This window comes from Aptenodytes forsteri, unplaced genomic scaffold (assembly GCF_000699145.1).
Source record: "Aptenodytes forsteri isolate BGI_AS27 unplaced genomic scaffold, ASM69914v1 Scaffold119, whole genome shotgun sequence".
In the NCBI taxonomy this organism is placed as follows: domain Eukaryota; kingdom Metazoa; phylum Chordata; class Aves; order Sphenisciformes; family Spheniscidae; genus Aptenodytes; species Aptenodytes forsteri.
The window spans coordinates 12057787-12078163 of record NW_008796165.1 but is presented as its reverse complement, the minus strand read 5'-3'; positions in this window follow the sequence as shown (position 1 = coordinate 12078163).

Sequence of the window (20377 nt, the reverse complement as noted above, 5' to 3'; positions counted from 1 at the left end):
AATAAGGATTTTAAAAAAGGGAATGTAGAGAGACAGACCTCTTCTCTAGAAATTTTTAACAACTCTGCGCAGTGAAAAATTTGTATCCAAATGCCATTGCTTGCCAGGAGCCAGGCCTTCATCAAGGACTTCCCACCATTTTAGGCCTATGTGCTCTTCCTACATGCCCACATACTTCTGTGGAAGGTATTTCCCCCATTTCTCTGTGGGAGAAAAACTTAAAACTTCATTATGAATGAAAAGAATGGGTGTCCATAGAAATGTAATAAGAAAAAGGGAATGTAGAGAGACAGACCTCTTCTCTAGAAATTTTTAACAACTCTGCGCAGTGAAATTTGTATCAATGTAATAAGGATTTTAAAAAAGGGAATGTAGAGAGACAGACCTCTTCTCTAGAAATTTTTAACAACTCTGCGCAGTGAAAAATTTGTATCCTATGAAATCAGGTGAGACAGTTATAATTCGTAAGAAAGTTACTATTTTCTTTTAAATTGTTTAAGAATTATTCATCAATTTTTGAACATGAGGGAATTCCTTGGGTGTGCTACATAATGTCTTACACTACAGTTTCCTTCATTGTGCATAGCAGACAGACAGCTGATCTGCTAAGCCTCATTTCCTTAGAAAATCAAGATAAAAGGAGAGGAAGCAACAAGTCCTAATGCAATGCTTATATGCATTGCAATTTGTCTAAACTGTAAGTCCTCATTAGCAGCAGATCACGAGTAAATTTGAGTTTTACTTGTGTTTGCTTATAATCCTTGAAAACTTGTTCTGTTTGCACTCTTGTAAAAACCTTGGTGATTCACCTTTCAGTCACTGCCCTAAATAACCCATGTTTAACCTATTCTTCTTAACCTATTCTTTCAAATAGCATCACAAAAGAAAATTTCTAGTAAAAAAAATACTGGCAAACAGAAGTGCACATGCATGTTGTTTCTATTTGTTCCTGAGAGCAAATATAAATGCTGACTGAATGAGCAATCAAATGGGACAATTTTTCTCCTTTCTTATTGAATATAAAACATTAATTTGGGTCACTTTGGAATACTCTTTATATTTCCTTAACGTAAACCAGTAAGCCATGCTCTATTTTCCATTTCCATTTTCTTTATCAGGGTAAAGATGACCAGTTCTGAATATCAGCATATTTCCATGCAGAATCAGGTCCATTTTCTCCAGCCTAATTGAATTCTAGATTTTAAAAAAATACGGAAAAACTCCCCTCTAATATACTGACAAACTCTCTCAGTTATGGATGTACTCTGCTAGTGACCACGTACACCCTGTGCCTTCTGAATTAGTCACGTTTAAAGCAGAAAGGCCTATTTGGGAGCACTATTTGCGCTCTTAATTTCCACACTGCTCCTACTGACAACCTCAATCCGTGTGTGCAATTCCAGTTGGGTTGTGAAATTAATATGGCTGTTTGCGTACATCAAGGGCAACCTGCATTCCTTTGAAAGCAAGGGCATTGCAATTATTGGTAGTAAAAGTCTACAAGCTTATAGTGCCATCTGTACTATCCAACACTTCCACCCATATCTAGTTGTATTGCTAACTTTGCGTTTCGCAGCCTCTGAAAAAAAAAAACAAACCACCAAAGAACAACAGACATGCTTATACAGGCAAAATATTTTGAATCTCACTCCATTAGCCAACACATCTATTTCATCTGTTCTAATGATTTTTATCTTATTGAGAACTACTCTTCAATAATCTACTCTATGGAAAATAGATCCAGAGATCTTCATCACAGTGAATGTAAGTTCTAAAACCTTTGCGCAAAAGAGCTATTGCAGGCTCGTACAGCGCCTGCTCCAAAGGCACCTCAATCAGACTGGCTCCTGCTGCTCTGAGATCAGTCAGATTTCTTGGGAGTATGGCAGGGCCTCTGCTTTTTGTGGGTGGATAAAGTATAAGTGTATTGCATACGTAAAGTGTGTGTATGTACATGTACAAAGAGCTCCAGCATTTGCAATGACTTCTGTAATTATTACCTGCAGTACTTGTGAAAGAGAAGTTCCTAGTGACATTAATGGAAATAACAAAGATATTATCAATCCAAAACATGCTATTATGAACTAGCATATTTGTCTTCAAATATCAACAAAGAAACAACTTGATTAATCCTAAAATCATCTTTAAATATTAATCAGTGTCTGTGACCACATCTGAGGGAGAGGAGTGAAGCATGCTTCTAGCAGCACAGCGAGATTCTTTTCACGCCAGGATTAAAACCCAGGGAACCTTTTGATAAACCAAAACCGTTACCTTTTTCCTTTCATATGAAGGTAGGGAAAGCAAATATTTACTTTCTGACTTATAAAAAGTTTCAGATTGGTTTTTTTTTCATATGGAAACTACTGGGACTTTGCCAGCAAAAAGTTTCAGAATATTCTTTTATTTTCACCTCCATTTTTGATTATTCCCAGTATTAGTGGAGGGCTTGCCTAATGTAGCAGGATCAGACTGCCAGAAACCATCACAAGCATCCCGATCAATTTAAAGATCCAGCCCCGGTGTTTAAACTGGAGTATATGATTAGTCTTGCAGCCTTTGGATTCAGATCAAGGTGATTCAGATCAAGGTGATTCAGATCACTACCTTTCAGGCAGTGTCTATCTTTTTCAGTTTTCTTGCATGGTCTGGTATTCAATACAGTTTTGACACCTTCAGATCTCAATCCAGTGTGTAAAATTAAATGATGTTGAATGGTGAGTGGTAGCACAGAGACACCTTAGGTATAGCACAGACTGAAGTTTTAAGTCCTCCTATTTATCCTTCACAAGATAGGTCCTCCAGATCATACTATTACTTGCTTTTCCCAACTATCACAATGATTTCATAACCAGGGGCCATGATGAGCTCTGGAAATAATACGTGGGCATCAACAGTGAGAATGAGCTGGCCCTTAAGGGTATAAAGCTGTGCTCTTCTTCATTCCCGTCCTGGTTAGACAGCTATCTACACAACGTCCTTCTCCCCTGGTAAACATCGGGTGAGGACGTCAGATCTCCAGCTCCTGGCTCAGAGGGTAGCACTGGGAGTCTAAACAAAGTTTTTTGGATAAACTGGCTTTTCTCTCTAGCCCTTCCTCAGGGTGTCCTATGGCTACACCATCATGTTACAACAAACGTGAAAGTTTCTGAGGGGAAGTGGGTTGAACAAGGGTTAACATGGCGCATTCTCTTACTAAAATGATGTCATTTTCCTCCCCCTCCCCGGAAGTATCTGTTGCTTGGTTGTTTACATACCGAAGTTAATTTAAAATATATAGACCTGCATGGTTTAAAATCAAATGAATTCTTATATCTGAAGACATTTATACCAATTTAATTTAAACCTACAGTGCTTCAGCGTTATTAAAAAGTACTGGGTTTTAGCCACAAACTACCCATTTTCCTTGTTTTCCGTATTTTCTCCAGAAAAAGAAAGACTAAGAAAACAGAAGTACTGATACATTGTAGAAATTGTCCCAATGAGTTTATAATCCAGTGTAAGTTACACAGTACTGATAAGTAAAGGAAGTTCAACCAGACAGTTTAATCCTCCAATTTCCTGTCTTCTAATCAGCCACTGACTCCTCTGGCTTTAAATTAGAAACATTCATGGCAATATTCAGGACAGGTGAAGGAAAAAGAGTAGAAAACAACTAGGGCAAATACTTTTAGGCAAAAGGAGGCCACGTATAGAAAATGCAGATACTATAAAGTATGTGAAAAGATGCACTGAATATATGTGTTTAAGTTATATACGGAATTTAGCAACTTTGACAGAGAAGGAATAATTTTATTAAAAACATTTATACAGCAGCTGAGCAGTGTATGAACATACAAGAGTTACTGTATAAAACAAAGAAAATCCATGCTGTGATGTTACACTTTGTTCACACTGTTATTTTTATAGAGGCAGGAGCAGGATAATTATTAATACATGTATGCTTTTTGATATACAGTATATTATAAGTAGGAAGCACAAATCAGCAAAGCCACGTATGGTTCAACAGCATATGGGGATTACTACGATAAACTTAGATGAGAGTATGCACGTATGTATAGATACGCTCAGTGATTTAAACAAGAAATACTACTTTTGAGTGTTTCATGCTTCTGGACTTTTTTAGCTTCGGTAGTAACAATTAGCTTTCCATATGATGAAATTAAAGATTTATTAGATGCACCATTATTTTTTATCTCATTTTCAGTGAGATTTATAGTGAGGATTCTATTAATTCTTAATTGACGGAAATGCTAGTAACATTTTGAAATTTTCATTTTGTCTAACTGCATAAATTACGTGAGCAATTTCAGCTATTCCTCTGAAAAAATGGAGCACAGAGGTGTGAAAGAAAAGTATTTACCAAGAGCTTCAGTGAAAAAATGATGTTGAGTTAAAAACCTTTAAAGTAACAAATTTACCATCTCAAGTCCAATCCTACTATCTTTAATAAATTATCTTTTAACTTACAGCATCTAAAGAAAATAAAGGCATATACACTGAACCATGGATTGATAGCTGGATAATAAAACTAGAAAACAATTATTTTGGAAAATGACTGGAAGATCTGTTTTAACTGTCACATTCAATAACAGCAGTTTGCATGCTAACTCATACATGGAGTCATTTGAAATGGCTTCTTATTTATTAATGAGGCTTTTTTCTTCAGACATTTCACAAAGGAGAACAGTTTGGGGTTTGAAACTGTTTGGACTGAGATAACTCAAATTATGGGTCAAAGTTGGCTCTCAGTCACTCAGGTAAGTAAACCTGGAGTCGCTCCACTCCTCTTAATGCAGTGACTCCAGGCTGATGGCAGTATAAACCTTGAGCAGAATTTGGCTCAGGGTCTTTAGTTTTGTATTGTCATTGAGAATTTTCCTCTGGTATATACCTTTGCCGCACATGTATTTCAGTAACCCTGTGCAAAGGAATTTTGCAGACAATCCCTTATTAAACATATATAATATTCACATCATATTGGCTTGCTGGAGCAAATAATTTAAAAAAAATAATCAGCTTGAAATAAATGTTTATAAAAGTAGCGCAGCTGCACATATTTGTTACAAATGCAAGACAGAGTACCGAAACTTTTCTATGACTAACCCTTTAGTGTCTCTATGACAGCATCAAACTGAAACAAAAAGTACCTTTGATTACAAAATAATGGTAATTTTTGGAACAAACTAATTAATCTCATATCTTCAGGCTGCTATACCGGTTAAAGTATTTGCTATTACATATATATTAAAAAATATATATAATTCCTTCTTACACAAATTTACAGCATTTTGGGGGAAATTTTCTGCTAAAATCTCACATTACAATATAGCCAAAATAATAACTGTTTCTGCATTTACTTGATTAAAGAATAAGAAAAAATAGTTTAGGTGTCAAAAGATTGTGGTGACAAATGCGATTATTGCTAAAATGTATAAATCCTGTGGGTTGTATTGAAATAGTTTGAAACATTTATAACTGTCTACAAGAAAGAAAAATAACATTTTTCTTTTACTTTGACCTCTTGCTATTTTGGCAAGTAAGATAAAATATATTAGCCATTCCATCAGATGGCTGGAGAGAAAAACTAGCTGCGATGAGGAAAAACGAATTAAAGGAGCATTAATAAAGATTATCTATGAAAGAAAATAAGGTCAAAATTAGAACTCTGCATTTTAAAGCCACCTTTCAAAAATGCAAGCTGCTTTGCCCAATGCTAAAATCCATTCATTTTACTAATCATGCAATCAACCAATCTCCATTATCTCCAGCTATCTAGCTATAAACATGCTATAGACTGGAGTGAAAGAGGGAGAGTGTGAGGTTGAGAGACAGAGAGAGAGAGAGAGAGAAAGAAAGACAGAAAGAAAGAAAGAAAGAAAGAGAGATTACTACACCCAGCCTTTTATAAAGCCGTTTCTTTCATTATAACAGGTCTTTTCATCAAAATGACACAGAACCTTTAAATTTGGGCATAATACTCCAGTACAGTACACAGCTATAGCTTAAAACGTATTTAGAACCTGCTCCAGAAAGAAAACAAACTCCCTCATTTGACACACAAATTGTTTACGATTCATTAAAAAGCAAAATTGCATATCACAGTGCTGGCAGCTGAGTCCATATGGGTGCAAGGCGTATTCACTCATCTCTTTGTATGCTGGCAGTACCAAACCGAAGTTTAGCACTGTGCAGCTGAGATTGTGTGCAGCCAGACGATGCATGAGGTAATTTTAAAAGCTTTATTTGTCTTTAAAACATTAAAATCTGCTCTCTAGCTTACTTTTGATTAAAAGAACGTGGCAAATGTGATGAGGTTTGGGGGTAAAAAAATAATAGATACCTACTTTTTGTTGTATGTTTTCGATTCACAGACTGTATGAAAAACTGCTTATTACTCCATCAATAATTGAAACTTTGTACAAAAATTATTTGCAATTAACACATCTATTGTAAAGACCTTGAATTATTCATTTCAGTTAAAAATAACATCTCTTTCATCTAGCACAACTTCTACAAAAAAAGGCTATTTTAGTGATTTTTTTTGTTCTCTTAGAAAATAAATGGTGTGACGTTCAAGTTTAAGGAGAACTTTCTGCAATGTTTAATCTAAACAACAGCATGTGTGGTTATAAAACTGTTTATTTTTAGGCAAGTGCATTACTAAATGTTTCCAGCATTTTTACATATTATATTCACAGTACTAAAACATCTGTGAAATAAATGTGACTGAAATGAAACTTCCTCCAACACCTTCTATAGGGTGATAATAACTGCCTAATAACATTTGAGGATACTTATTAAATAATAAACATGGACGTACCTCATCATAAAAGCAGCCGACAGACAATAAAAGAGGAGTGGTAATAAAATATACAAATGACTTAGAATAAGGCAAAATCACAGCATGATATAAATCGTGGTTAAAACAGGCACTTGAAAACTTTGCTTTGAAAATGATAACTAAGAATCAATAGACTTATTTACAGGGGTTTAACAAGCTAAAAAAAAAGTCACATGAATAGTCAACAGTTTATGTGCATGCAAATACCCCTTCCCCCTCCAACTTCCCCTGGCAGAAAGTCTAATTGGAAAATCAGTACTATAAGTAAAGTGGTTAGCCTTCCCTATTCCCATTAACCAAAAGCTGCATGTTACATTTCACTGACAACCGCTGGCAAACCTCTAATAGACAGTTAAAAAATTAAGAGTTTAGACAAAACAAAACGAAAAACCGAGCCCAAACACCTTTAAATACAAGCCACATGATACACACAATGGCCACCACCAAGCTGCAGAATAAAAACCTTCCGGATCTCACTTTTAAAAGTCTTTCAAGTCCTCAGAGGTCTTAAACTTTCCAAATGATACCAAAATTGGTCCGGGGCGGCGAGGGGGAGGGAAAGCCCCCGACTTGTTTCAGCGTATCATACAATGAAAGTGATCATGCCTTGTTTTGTAATTCCACTCGCTGGTCCTTTTTTAACTGATATCTATGTGAAATGAGCTGAGGTTCACGGTCCAGTTAGGAGCGGATAATACATTCATTGTCCTGGCAGCAAACTTTTCCTCTCACTGGAAGAATTCACGCTTGCCACAGGAATAATAATTACAGAAAACTAAAAATGCACTGCTAACGAATTAATCCCTAACGGACAACACACTAACGAGGGCAGTAATGATTTGAGGACTCTCTTCCTCACAACAGGACTTGCATCTTCTGCCACAATGGGCTATTGTGCATCCTCCTAACTCACTATACCTCTTATAGATTCAAGATGTCAAAGGTTGTCTGGCCCGGCTGACCATGACATGCTAGTTAACTCGTTCTACGGAGCACGTTGGGACTTTATTGAAACTTTAATTGCGCCCAAAAGCAGCTAGAGCCAGACTATGTGGGATCTGTAACACATGGCTGCAGGTCAGCACAGCCCAGTAACCTGTTCTAACATAAACAAGCGGAGGGAAAAGTTAGATCAGGGTCTCCGATGAAAGGCAGCACCTCGCAAACACGCTCCTCTCACACGTGATGATTTTACACCACGACACTACCGCACCATTCCAGGCTTTTACAGTAATCAACTTGCTTTGTAACGGACCGAACTTTCCACCTCCCCTCTTTACAAAATATTGCATGGTAAAAAATGCACATGCACACGAACGCTTGAAAGCAGCAGATAAAGTAAAACAAACTGAGTGTTAGGGAGCCGACTGAGACAAGTTACTCTGCACAAGGCTTTTTCAAACTACTTCTTTGCATACTTTTTTTTTTTTTACCCCCCTTAAGCAGAATTGAAAAAGCTTCTCTCTGGAAACTGTAGTGCACATTAACGGTCTCCTGTTACACAGGGGAAAGCACACAAGTGGGACAAGTGTGAGGCTGCTCTACTGAAGAGTGTGAAAAAAATCAAATGTTAATTTGATAAATGTGAGGTCTGGGACATTTTGTCAAAGAGGGAGGGAAAGTAGAAAAGGGAGAAAAAAAAAAGCAGCCCTGCTGCCAACTCACCATCCACCAAGTTCTGGCCGAGATGTCGTAGCAGAGCTGCCATTTGATGGAGCCGTCGGAGGTTTTCCCTGCCATTATGCTGTCAGCAAGCTTCATCTGATGCTAACTCACGGGAGATAAGACACCTAATTGAGAAAACATTTGCACTGGCATGTTGGGCAACATGTAGCCCGGTCCATACCATATGGAATCATGGGTAAAAAAAAAAATCTCCTTGACAATGAACCAATCTCTCACAGACCCAGTGGCAAGGTGAAGTGGAGATGAAAAGTCATCTGCTCCTAGCACTGTCTTCTCCTCTCTCTCTCTCCCTCTCTCTCCCCCTCTCCCTCTCCCTCCTTTTTTTTTTTAAAATAAGAACCCACTGCTCAACATCAAAGAGAGGCGGTCAAAATTAGGGCTTCATCACTCAGATGATTGTGGTCTGCAAGGTTTTTCTTTCCTTTCCTCTTTTTTCTTTTTTAAGAAGAATAAGGAGATTTAATAGGACAAAGGCAGGTAGTGGACTGCGGAGGGAGATCGCCACAGGCTATTAGCCTAAAATTTCTGCTTGACAGATGGAACTGCTTAGAGACTAACAAGCACGCGCACAAAGGAGGGGGGGGGGGGGGGGGGGGGTAAGACTGAGCAAAAGAAGAAAAAGATTGCATCTTTCTTTTTTGTTTGTTTCTTTCTTTCTTTCTTTCATAATTGTGCATATAATCATTTAAGCAGTGAAAGGCAAAACAAAAGTATAAGCTGCTCAAGTTTATTTCTCGATTCAGTGACAGAACCTTTCTTAAGGAATCAAATGCTCTTTCATTTTTTTGAGACATTAAAGTTTTGGCTCTTTGTTCCTTCTTGACTTTAGATACCAGATCTTATTGTTTAAATGAATGACTTTTCATATGAAGGGTCAAATGGCTAAAGTGCTCCCTAAGAACTGAACAATTTTCTTCTTTTCTTTTTTTTTTTTAATATAGTTTTGCTACCGTATTTTTTAAAACTGGTTTTTAATGTTACACTTCCTAATACCATCAGGTGATAACCACCAAAGCCTCAGAGGTTTGTTTCTCCCTCCTGCAAAACTTCTCTGCAACATTCAAAATTTACGTGAGGAACTGACAGATAACTTGGAAAAAGACAAATCCAAAACAAACAGTTTTGAAAAGTTATGAAATCCTGCTATTGTCCAATATTAAAATCCTTTCCTGGAAAACAAAGTAAAAATAATCATACATTTTCCCATCTCTGTTTCCCACTTCTTCTGGTGCACTGTAAAACCAACAAAAGTATTACTTTTATGACAGCTGACTATTAAACAGGCAGTGAATGCTTTCCGTTTAAATCACCCCGTTGTATCACACGGAGTGACGGTTGCTCAGCTATGACCACCACCACTTAATAACAGGGCACTTCAATCTGTAGAGTAGTGCCTTTCCTGAAGTGCTCGAAAAAATGAACTTCTGAACCGGCAAACGGACTCTTGCCAGGAATATTTCTTAGGTCTGTTGAGCTATGGCTGATATAACTTGCTCACTCAGAAATAACTACACTCTGCAAATCTTTTTGTGATTTGGACACAAGAGGAAAATGTATTAAAAATATCCACTCTATTTTAAACAATATCCATTTCTGTTTGTATCAAAAACAGGAGCTCGTGGGTGCACAATACTTCGTTTGATTGTTTTGTGTATTAACTATTGTTTAACTATTTGGCTACAGCAAAAATGCTAACTCCGGGCTGCATAGATTACAAAACTGTCATTCAATAGAGGATAGAACTAACTTTCATTGAGCTTCAATAATACCTTCAGATTTCTGTGATGCGCGAGATAATAAGCAAATGATTTAGGGTAAATACAAACTGCTAATGTAACATGCAGGGGTTAGTCTTTGCTTTTGCCCCAGCCTTAACAATGTTTGGACTGCACAAAAAATACATCAGTGCATGATCTATGCAACTACTTAGCATCCCAGTTTGCTTTTTTGCTCCAGATAGCAGGTACAATCCCACTGCGACAGGAAAGGGTCTGACTAGCATGGGAAGTGTTAAGTTTTAGTCCGAGTCCAGGGAAAAAAAAAACAACGGACACTGTGCCAGGAACTGTCCTTGCACTGGCTGGCCAAAGCATTTATCGTCTTCTGTTACTGCAGGTTCGTTAACACTACCTGTCCTTTCTGTGGCTTGCTGCTTATTGAAAAAACCTCCCTCCAAATAATCATGCAAAATATAAAGTAAAATGCTTCAGTAACAATCAGCCTTTGAATCGGTGTCAGATTCAATTTTATGCTGCGCTCTCTGCTCCTACCTCTCAAACCAAACAACTTACCCACCCTGCTTATTATTTATTTAGTATTCCATAACCAGTTGTGCTGCACGTCATTCCAGTCAAGTTCTGATAGATCTCTATTCGGTCTATATGGTTTTTCATCACCTGATATAGTTATAGATCTACTGACAAACTTTCTCTTGATCGCTGTATTAACCACTGCTTCGAAAGTATTTAGGTCTTCCTATACCAATATATAACTTTACTTCCCAATATTAGTTATAAACACACCGAATAAATATTTTTTTAGAAGAGCATACACTTTTCAGCTTATGAATGACAGAAGCATGAAACCATTTCCTTCCTGACAGTATAGTAGTTATGTGCAAAGTAATGAGGAGTGCTGTTGGTTAACAGTGTTTTAAATTCAGAACAATTAGGTGCAGTTAACTTTGCTATTGTTCTTTCTGATGCTAGGGATGGTGGGTTCTTACCCATAGAGCAATTATTCCTTTCATAAGCGGCTGTTGTTAATAGCATTAAAACAAGATTAAATACAACATGTTAAATATTGCAATTATTGTGGAAAATAAAATTATTTGGTGAGCATAATGGGGAGCAAATCAAGCATTTAACATGATCCAGGAAATGCTACTCCAAACAATTGCATTTGTTTTATGCAATTTTTCCCCTTTGATTGCTGACAGATGCCGTTTTGGAAACAAACATCTAAGTAGTTTTCCTTCAATCAGGAAAAAAACCACACACCAGAAAATGGCTACATGTTTTGAATTTAACTCTTGTCAATCAGCATTCTGCACAACACTCCCTGTGAATAGTACTGGGACAAAACGATGCCTTCCAAAGACTAATAAGCCACAAAGATGTTTGCTTCTAAATCAGATCTGTTCTGAAGAAAGAAAAAGCCTTCGTGTGGCATAGACATTTGTGCAGACACAGTTGCAAAATAAAAATGCTTGCAATATATGAGTGCTATTTCAAGTTGGAAATAAGTTAGGTGTATGTGTTTGTGGGCTATGGGAGAAGAGATTTGTTTTCCGACAGCTTTAGGCCTCAAGCAATGAATTGAAGTACTTGCCAGTTGCTTTCTGACTTCCTACTGGAGAACTGGCCAACTACCCAAAAATAATTTGCTTAATTGTTGCGCAGAGTTACCTGCCGCAGCACAAACAGCGCGAGCGTGCCCCTCTCTATCTCCCCTCGGCAGCACATTCAGATGAGGTCATTGATGCTATCAAGTGTATGAAACCAGGAATGAATGCTACAAAAGGCTAATAAAGTATATTAATTCAGATGACTATATCAAGCTGGCATTTTACAGTCTACTGGAAACTGAATGCATGAGAGCATTAGAAATGTTGGCATAGCGGGTTGTTTCTCCAAATGTTGGCTTCTACTATTCATGTCAGTAAAAGAAACGCGGCAGAACTGCGTGTAGCTCCCACTGCTAGACACATCTTTAGGATCTTAGTACTCTTTACTAGATTATCTATTAATTGCATAGTATCTACTGCTCATTAACCCTTTCTTTATTCCCTTTGCCTCCCCCTATTTCTTCAGTTGCAATTGCTCAGAACCTTTTCAGCTAATCGCAACAGTGTGATTTCAGATCTGTTCCTAATTTGGGAGGCATTTTCCTTGGGAAGCCTGAACTTAGATGAGTTACGAAGAGCATTTCCTTATCTTGAACAGTGACAATTAGTTCAAGTGCCACATGAGAGCAGGCAGTTGATTTTTGGACAGCCTCTGAACTTATGCAAAGTTGCTGACAACGAGTGTGTGTTCTAGCTTTTGGAAATCCTATAATCCTGCCTTCAATCAAGAGGATCTGCTGTTGCTGAAGGCGTAAACAAGGAGAGAAGCAGCATGTGACCACTGCTCCTGCACCTTCAAGGACTCCTGAGCCAAAATGAGTGCAACAGTAAAGCTTCTACTGGATACTCGAGATGACACATGCATTTTGGATGATCTTGCTGAACCCAGGGAAAAAAGTCCTTTCCCCTCTGCAGGAAAGTTGTCTTTGGACTCTGCATTTCCCCCTGTAGCTCTGTTGTGTGTATTTCTCCCTGCTCCCCTCTCGCTCCTCTGATTTTCTTCTTGCCATCTGTATTCCCCTTTTGCCTCATCTGAAACAAGCATCAAGATCTTGTTCTGACAGAACGGTCTGTCAATATGGAAACACACTGACATCACAGACAGTGCTGTGACTTCATGTCTGAAAGAAACAGGAGGAACAGATGAAAGGAGTGAAGGGGAAGGAATGACAAACATTTTAAAAAATAAGTAAAAATTCTCTATCAACCCAAAAGGTAAAGGAACATAAACCAGATTTATTTCTAAGTCTAAATATAACCAACTATTTCCTAATCTGTGACCATAACTCAGTTCAACATTTCAACATGCTCTTCCTCTGGGAGAGGTACCCGTCCCCTACAAGCACGCACTTTGCTGGCTTAAGGCCTGTGTGACAGCCAACATGACCTCTTGAGAAGGACTAAACAGGGACTAGTCTGGAAAAAAGCCAGTATCAAGCTCATACCTGGGAGAAGCCTTCAGAGGGAAAGAGGGACTTCTGCCCTAGACCAATCTAAAACACCTAAATAAATGCAAATTCATAGAATTAAAAATAAAAGTATTCATCAAAACCACAAACTCAGTTTTGATGCAGCTGCATCAAATGTAGCGTTACCCCACTGAGGTGGGGATACAAGACATATCCAGAAAATATTCTTACTGAGTAAATGGGGGTGGAATATCACCTTACTATTTTTTTTTTCTTCCTAGAATGAAATATTAACAAGAGTGTCTAACCATTATTTCTATTTCTAGCTTTTTTAAATAAGAATTTGGGAGGAGTTAAAAGCCCCACATTTCCTTTACTATTTGAAATATTTATTTCAGCTCTAACATTAGAAGGCCTCCAGAAGATATTGCTTGCTTGCCATCTCTGGAGCCACTGCAAAACTCTAATAAGGAGATTCATAACTAGTAGGAGAGGAGCTCAAGAAAACTAAAAGGTTAATATATTCTAACTAGATGTTTGGTATAGAATGTCAGATCTGTCAAATTTCATTACATTTTGCTGCTCAATAAAAAAGATTTGATTTCTTTTGCCACTGTCCTACTATGTTCAAGTCACACAGTGCCAGCAGCAACCAGCCAACGACCACAGGCTGGCACTGAGCAGGCCCGAGTGGGAAGCCAGCCGCAAGGACCATCTGTTTCCGATTTCTAGCGAAGCCAAGATGTGCAGTGAAGTGCATTCCATTCACCCGGCCAGCCTTCTCCCTGCTCAAGTTATTAGTGTTACAAGTGAAATTATCTTTTCCAAACAGCGGGGGAGCTATAATCCTTATGGAACAAGACTTTAAAAAAAGGGAAAAAGAGGAGGGGGAAAAAAAAGTCAGAAAAAAGGTCCCCCAACCCCCCCCCCCCCATTCAAACATCTTTTGTTAAAGTTGTCGATGACACTGTCTGTAAATTTAATTGCCATGTTCACAGGTTTTATAATTTTAAAGGATGTTTAATTAAGAACTGTATCCTCCAAGGGAAGAATATGTACGTCGGTTCGTGGGATCTAATGGAATAAACCATTCAAATGTATTTAGAGTGTTATTTATGAATAAAGTTAAAAATGACAAGATGAATGCTCATTTAAGTCTTCTAACATTAAGTGCCTTGAAAAACATCATAGGTTTTAAAGTATAATTTAAAGTGAGAATGCATAAACAATGCTAATTACATGCTACTTACATTGTTTCAATATGTAATGCATATGTTTAACCTCTCAGAGAAAAGATTGGTCTTGGCACAGCAATTGTGGGGATTTAAGGATATGCTAAACTGATAACTGTAGAATGAGCTCTGACATAGGATATTGGTCTCCTACTGTTACCTAAATGCCAGGTGGAAATGGAGAAGTTTATTTTCAAAGGGGGAAACATTTATCCTTTGACACCATTCCATTCCAGTGACTTTATTTCTAATATACCATGAGATTAATGATGTGGCTACTGTCACTGTGTCTGATGAACACTGGCAGAGCTGTGGAACAGTTGCTCCCTCTACTATTATTGGACATATTTGTAAATTGGCATATATAAGATGAACTTGTTCCGTGTGCCAGCCAATTGGAAAAAAAACTTCAGGAGGACAGAATTTTTGTTTTGCTATTTAATTCCATATAATATACAGTTGGTTTAAGATTGGCTGATTTAAAAACTTGTTTAAATTAACGTTTGTCAGTTTTCATGTCATATAATAATCTCAATATGACTCTTATGCAAATCAATTGCAGATAATTAAGGAAGTAAATTATCATTATGAAACAGATTCCTGACATACCAGAGGCGAGTCAATATTTAAGCCTTTGCTCAGGGAGGGCACAATTGCTGAATGTAGCCATAATCATTCACCATCCTATCCCCAAATGATTTATTCTTTCAAAAGTAACGCTATCATAAAAGAAAATACAGAATAGCTTGTTCCATTAGTTTTCCTAGTCCCTTTCAATCTGTTTTTACAGGTCTGAAACTATTGTTGTGAGTGGCTGACACTACACATTAAGAATAATTGTTAAGTCACCTGAAACCTTTATCTTTTCTCTTTTTTATCTTTTTTTAATCTTTTCTCAGTGTCTTCAGAGGTGCAACTGGACACTGACTGTTGTTGCTGCAGGACATTATTTGACCTATAGCTAGGATTAACACAAATCGTAACCTCATTCTAAATTTTCTGTCCATGTATTCAGAAACATCTGCTATAGCTGCATACATTGCCTGTCTTTAAGATGTCCTGTTTTGCCATAAGTAAAATATATTTCAGGTTCTCTGGTGCTGTGAGAAACAACCCTTCTGGGTCTCTCCATACAAGCTTGCTTCCATGTAGGTAAAGTAGGAAGAGGGGTGCACAAGGACCCAAAGACCACAAGTGGGAACTGTGGAATTGCTCCACAAACTTTCTATACCTGAGGTCTACAGGATATGAGAAGAGAGAGAGGCTAAAACGTAAAAACCATGAAGCTCTGCACACTTCTGTCATTAGCTTGGTCAGACATTGCAGGCTGAGTACCAGTGCTTACTGTGTACATGACTAGGGTAGACTATTTACTCGTATAGGCATAGGCAAGTCTCATATCCTTCCTCCTTTTCAGTTTGTAGGTAATGCCACGGCACTGAGGACTACTTTTGGATTCAAAGATTGCAGTGTCACATGCCACAGGAAACTAATCTCTGAATCTATGCTTTTGATTTTTACTTATTCTCCCAGTTTCTGATAAGGATTTGCTGCAAGTGGCTCATAGTGGGAAAAAAAAAAATTACTATTAATCAGGAGGGATAGACAAGTGCCCAAAGCCTCCCTGGAAATGGCTTTCTTGCATAGGACCTACTGAGTCCAACAGTGCTGGTGGACTTTCAGGCAGCAGTGCTAAATCAGTGCCTTTTATCATCTATAGCTACATAAAAGACTGCAACTACTCCTTCCTAATGAGAGACTTCTGTAATGCTCTCTGCTTAGGGCTATTCTTGAGGAATAAGGAATCCAAGACAGATGTGGCAGTGACCATCATATTCATCTCAAAGACCAAATCCCTCAAAGCAAAGGAAATATGAACAATTAAAACAATAAATACACTGAATCATATGAATTTCCGGTGCCCTCAGTACTAACTCCAGTTCCACACATTAATTTGTAATTCTTGAGCCATGAATAAGTAAATCCTCTTTTGTTTAGAGAACAAGATTAAAATGCTACTAATATTAAAACCACTCCTGTTTGCTGGCTTATATGTCTATTTAAATACCTGCTTATTTCTTTGCCTCACCTCTTGAGTGTCAAACTTGTCCTTGATAATACCAGCTGAATGGCAGCCAGCAGTCTGAACACCATAGGTAAATACCTAGAGAAGTGCTTTGGGAAGGGCTGAGCTGCATATAAGCAAATTTTACAAGCAAGTCCAGTATAATCCATTGAAGTGGCTCTGGATTATTGAACAATTTACAGCAAGATAAGACTTTGGTGACCCTAAGATACATTTACACTCCTGTGTAATCTATGCCACTGGACATCACATCATGGAAGAGAAATCTCTGAATGTAGTTTATTCAAAACACATCACTATAAACATCCTTTTTTCAGTTAACTGGTCATACAGACAAAGGAATTTTGGAGATGAAGTCTGTAGCACTTGTCTCTTCTTGTGTGGTTCCTTTTATTTTTCAAAACAGGTTTTAAAAATCTGCGGGAGTCTTAGCTGATCAAAAAAAACAACCCACCAAGAAGGGAAAAAAAGTTTCAACTAATCAAGTTGAAAATTTTTCGTGAGTTTAGAACTAATGAAAATCTATTACTTCAGACTTTTGAAAATCAAATCTAATCCAAAACGTGGTGTACTGCTAGCAAAGAGGAGGTTGTATAGAAATTCTAACTTTTATATTTTTTCTTGTATTCACTGGACATTTCCATTAAAATAAGAGAACATATCCATTACAAACTTCATTCTTTATTGCCTAAATTCTGAAGACCTGACTTTTTCCTTGTGCTAAGGGACTTCTTTTCACAAAGGATAACTCTGGCTGACAGATATGAAAGCACTGGTCAACACTACAGGATGCAGATTAAAAGATATGGATGCAGGGATTACAGTGTGCCTTGATGCATTGCAATCTTTTCCTAACACAGGGATCCACCATTAAAAAGATGACATGTTCTGTCTATGAAGGCTCCTTTAGAGGGGGGGCAGGGCCAGGAACGTTCCTGGGAGTTGCTGAGGAATAACTTGCACCCCATGTTCAGCCTAATCATGACCCCCTTTCTGGCCAGCACTGACAACTTTCAAAGTTGACTTGCCATTTTGAATGCTTGTGGGTAAAACAAAAGTGGTGGCCCTCATGCTGCCACATCACCTGTCCCTCACAGGCTTTCTCCCAGCTCTGCAATGGCAGGAGTTTGTATGAACCCAGAAATCAGTCCAGGTGCTGTGCTTTTATCTTCATGGGTGTCAAGTAAGGAATAACTGTGAACTTGTCTCCATGCTTGGGATCAGATGTGCTCAGTGCTGAAAAGCTCAGGAATGCTTTCAAAATGTACTTTGAAGACTACTTGGTAAGAACAGCTGGAATGTATGTCTCCATTACCAGCAAGCTGCTCTGATACTGTGAGCAAAAACACAAGCTGAGTCACAGTAGATGACAATGCTGCTGACAAAACGTTTTAAACTGCAAACTAAAACAACAATGGGATTATTTATGGACTGCAACTCTTATTTTAATGTCAATAAATGTACTGGATAAATTCCCCTTCATTAGCTGGAAACCTCAGAAGGAAACAGAAATATTCTGGTAAACCACAAGCTTGTTCTTAGCAAATACATGGCTACATTTCCACTGCAGAGGCATATCCAGACGGTTTCTTCACTGGGACAATAAATCTCTGGGAGTGAAAAACAGAGTCTATAAAAGCAAGACCTACAAAGTAAGGGTGTGTGACACATGGCCCTCAAGGCTCCAGAGGATGACACTGGAAAGTACTGAGAGTGGCTTTTTTTTTTTTTTTTTTTAATGAATGGAAAACATGTTTTCTGAGATCTACCATTCAACTCAAACCAAATGGCTGGAATGAGTCCCCTTCACTATGGGAGGTGTTTGTTTTCTTATCTACTGGGCTGCAGACATCCCAGAGAAAGCAAGTTGGTTTGACTGCCGGGGGGGGGGGGGGGGGGGGGGGGAAAACGAAGGGGGGAAGGAAAAGCACAGAAATAGTGTGCTGCACCTCCCTGATTTCTGAGATGCAGAAGGGGCAAGTCTTTCCTTGTAATGGCTGGCTCCATAGATGATATGCATCAGTCCACATGATACGCTGAATGCAGGGCACTTTAGTCCTTCCCCATCCTACCTCCTGACACCTTACTCCTGCTAGAGGCTTCATGGAAGGAAAGAGAGGACCCAGAGTTGCCACTGGGGCTCTCCTATCATGGGAGAAATTCCATCAGATCAGCTGTGGTCAGCTTCTGATTCCTTGAGACTGATTTTCAAAGGCAGAGAGAACAAGGCACAACATCTTGCCAAATAGTACTGATGTCTCCTCATGTTTCTAGAAGGAATAGTTTCATCTCAGGATGGAAAATCCAGACATCACGGTCAGAGATTGCTTTTTCCTTCTGCTCCTCACCACTAATCTTTCTTTACTTTTCCTTTCTAAATCTGTGGTTCTATGTCTCATCCTAATGGCTTGCAAGCTATTTCCAGAATTGAAAATGTGGTACTCTCTTATCTGTGTAGCATTTTGTTTATTTATAGCATGGCACTAATGACACTTAGAATTCGTTTCAGAGTTTTTTTCTTATTGTAAAGGCAAGACACACAAACAATTGTGTCTGGCTCTAAGTACATTCTTAACCCCATTCAATTTATTTCAGATGCCGAGTCCTCAGAAAAGGGGACCAACGACTAATAAATCGGGTGTTTTTTCCTTCAGTAGAAGTCATCTACTGGGATCAATAAGAAACAGAAGAAAAAAGTTTTCTTGTTTGCATGAGGTAATGCAGACAAATAGCTACATGTAGTAGGTAAGAGCATATTTCAAGCCCTACACTTAGCATACAGGCCAAGCTTATCAAGAATAGCTTGTTGTATTTGAGCAAGACTAGAAATCTATTTGATAAGAAGGGAATACAGGGATAAGAATATGGCTTACATCAGAAGGTAAAATGGAGAAACCAAGTCCTTCCTCATTAGCTTTCTGTTGAGCCTCTGGCTCAAAATCTATACAGCAGTATTCCCATTTCAGAGATCCCAGACTTCTTGCAATCTAACAACTATGAACTTGATGCTCAGCTGAGCAGGGTCCAGAGCAGATTCCTGGGGATGGTGCTGGAGCTTTGGTAGCGCTGGCTCGTATGGGACACACTCTCTTGCCTGCACAACCTTCCCTTCCTCCCAGCTTGAGCCAGGTCATTGCTGTGTCCTCAACCATCTCAAGGCAATCCAAAACCTGTCACACCACCAGTTTATTTTCCACTGGATAAAAATTATTCTCACACTCTCTGTAGATAAGCAGATACTAAAGCAGCACTTCACAGAATGCAAAGAACTACAAGTATACTCACACGTAAATGTTTACATAAAATGTTGTTCCAATAATTTTAGAAAATAAATCTCAGTAAAAGAGATGAACCTGACTGTCAGTTAGCTGTGGACAAGTCAATTGGGATCATACTTCCTTCCCTTTCTTCCCACAAAACCTCACCTAGACTGTTGCCTAAAACCTGTTTTTTCACTCAGTTTTGCAAATAATTTGCCTACACCTTGGTTAGACAGTCTTGCTCCTGGATGCTTACCAGGACCAAAGCTTTTATCGTCATAATAATAGGATTCAATGTAAATAATTGGCACAACGGTATGTTAAGATGAAACATAAAACAATGAGATGCGTACAAATTACAGATACTTTTCAGTAACAGGGCAAATCCTAACTCTTGAAAGTGAAACAATCATCACAGGAAGCAGAGGGAGAATTGTTTATCAAAGGATGGGAAAAAGCAACTGAAGTTTTTAATCTTCATGAACTATTTTTAAGGTTCACCAACCTAGTGCAA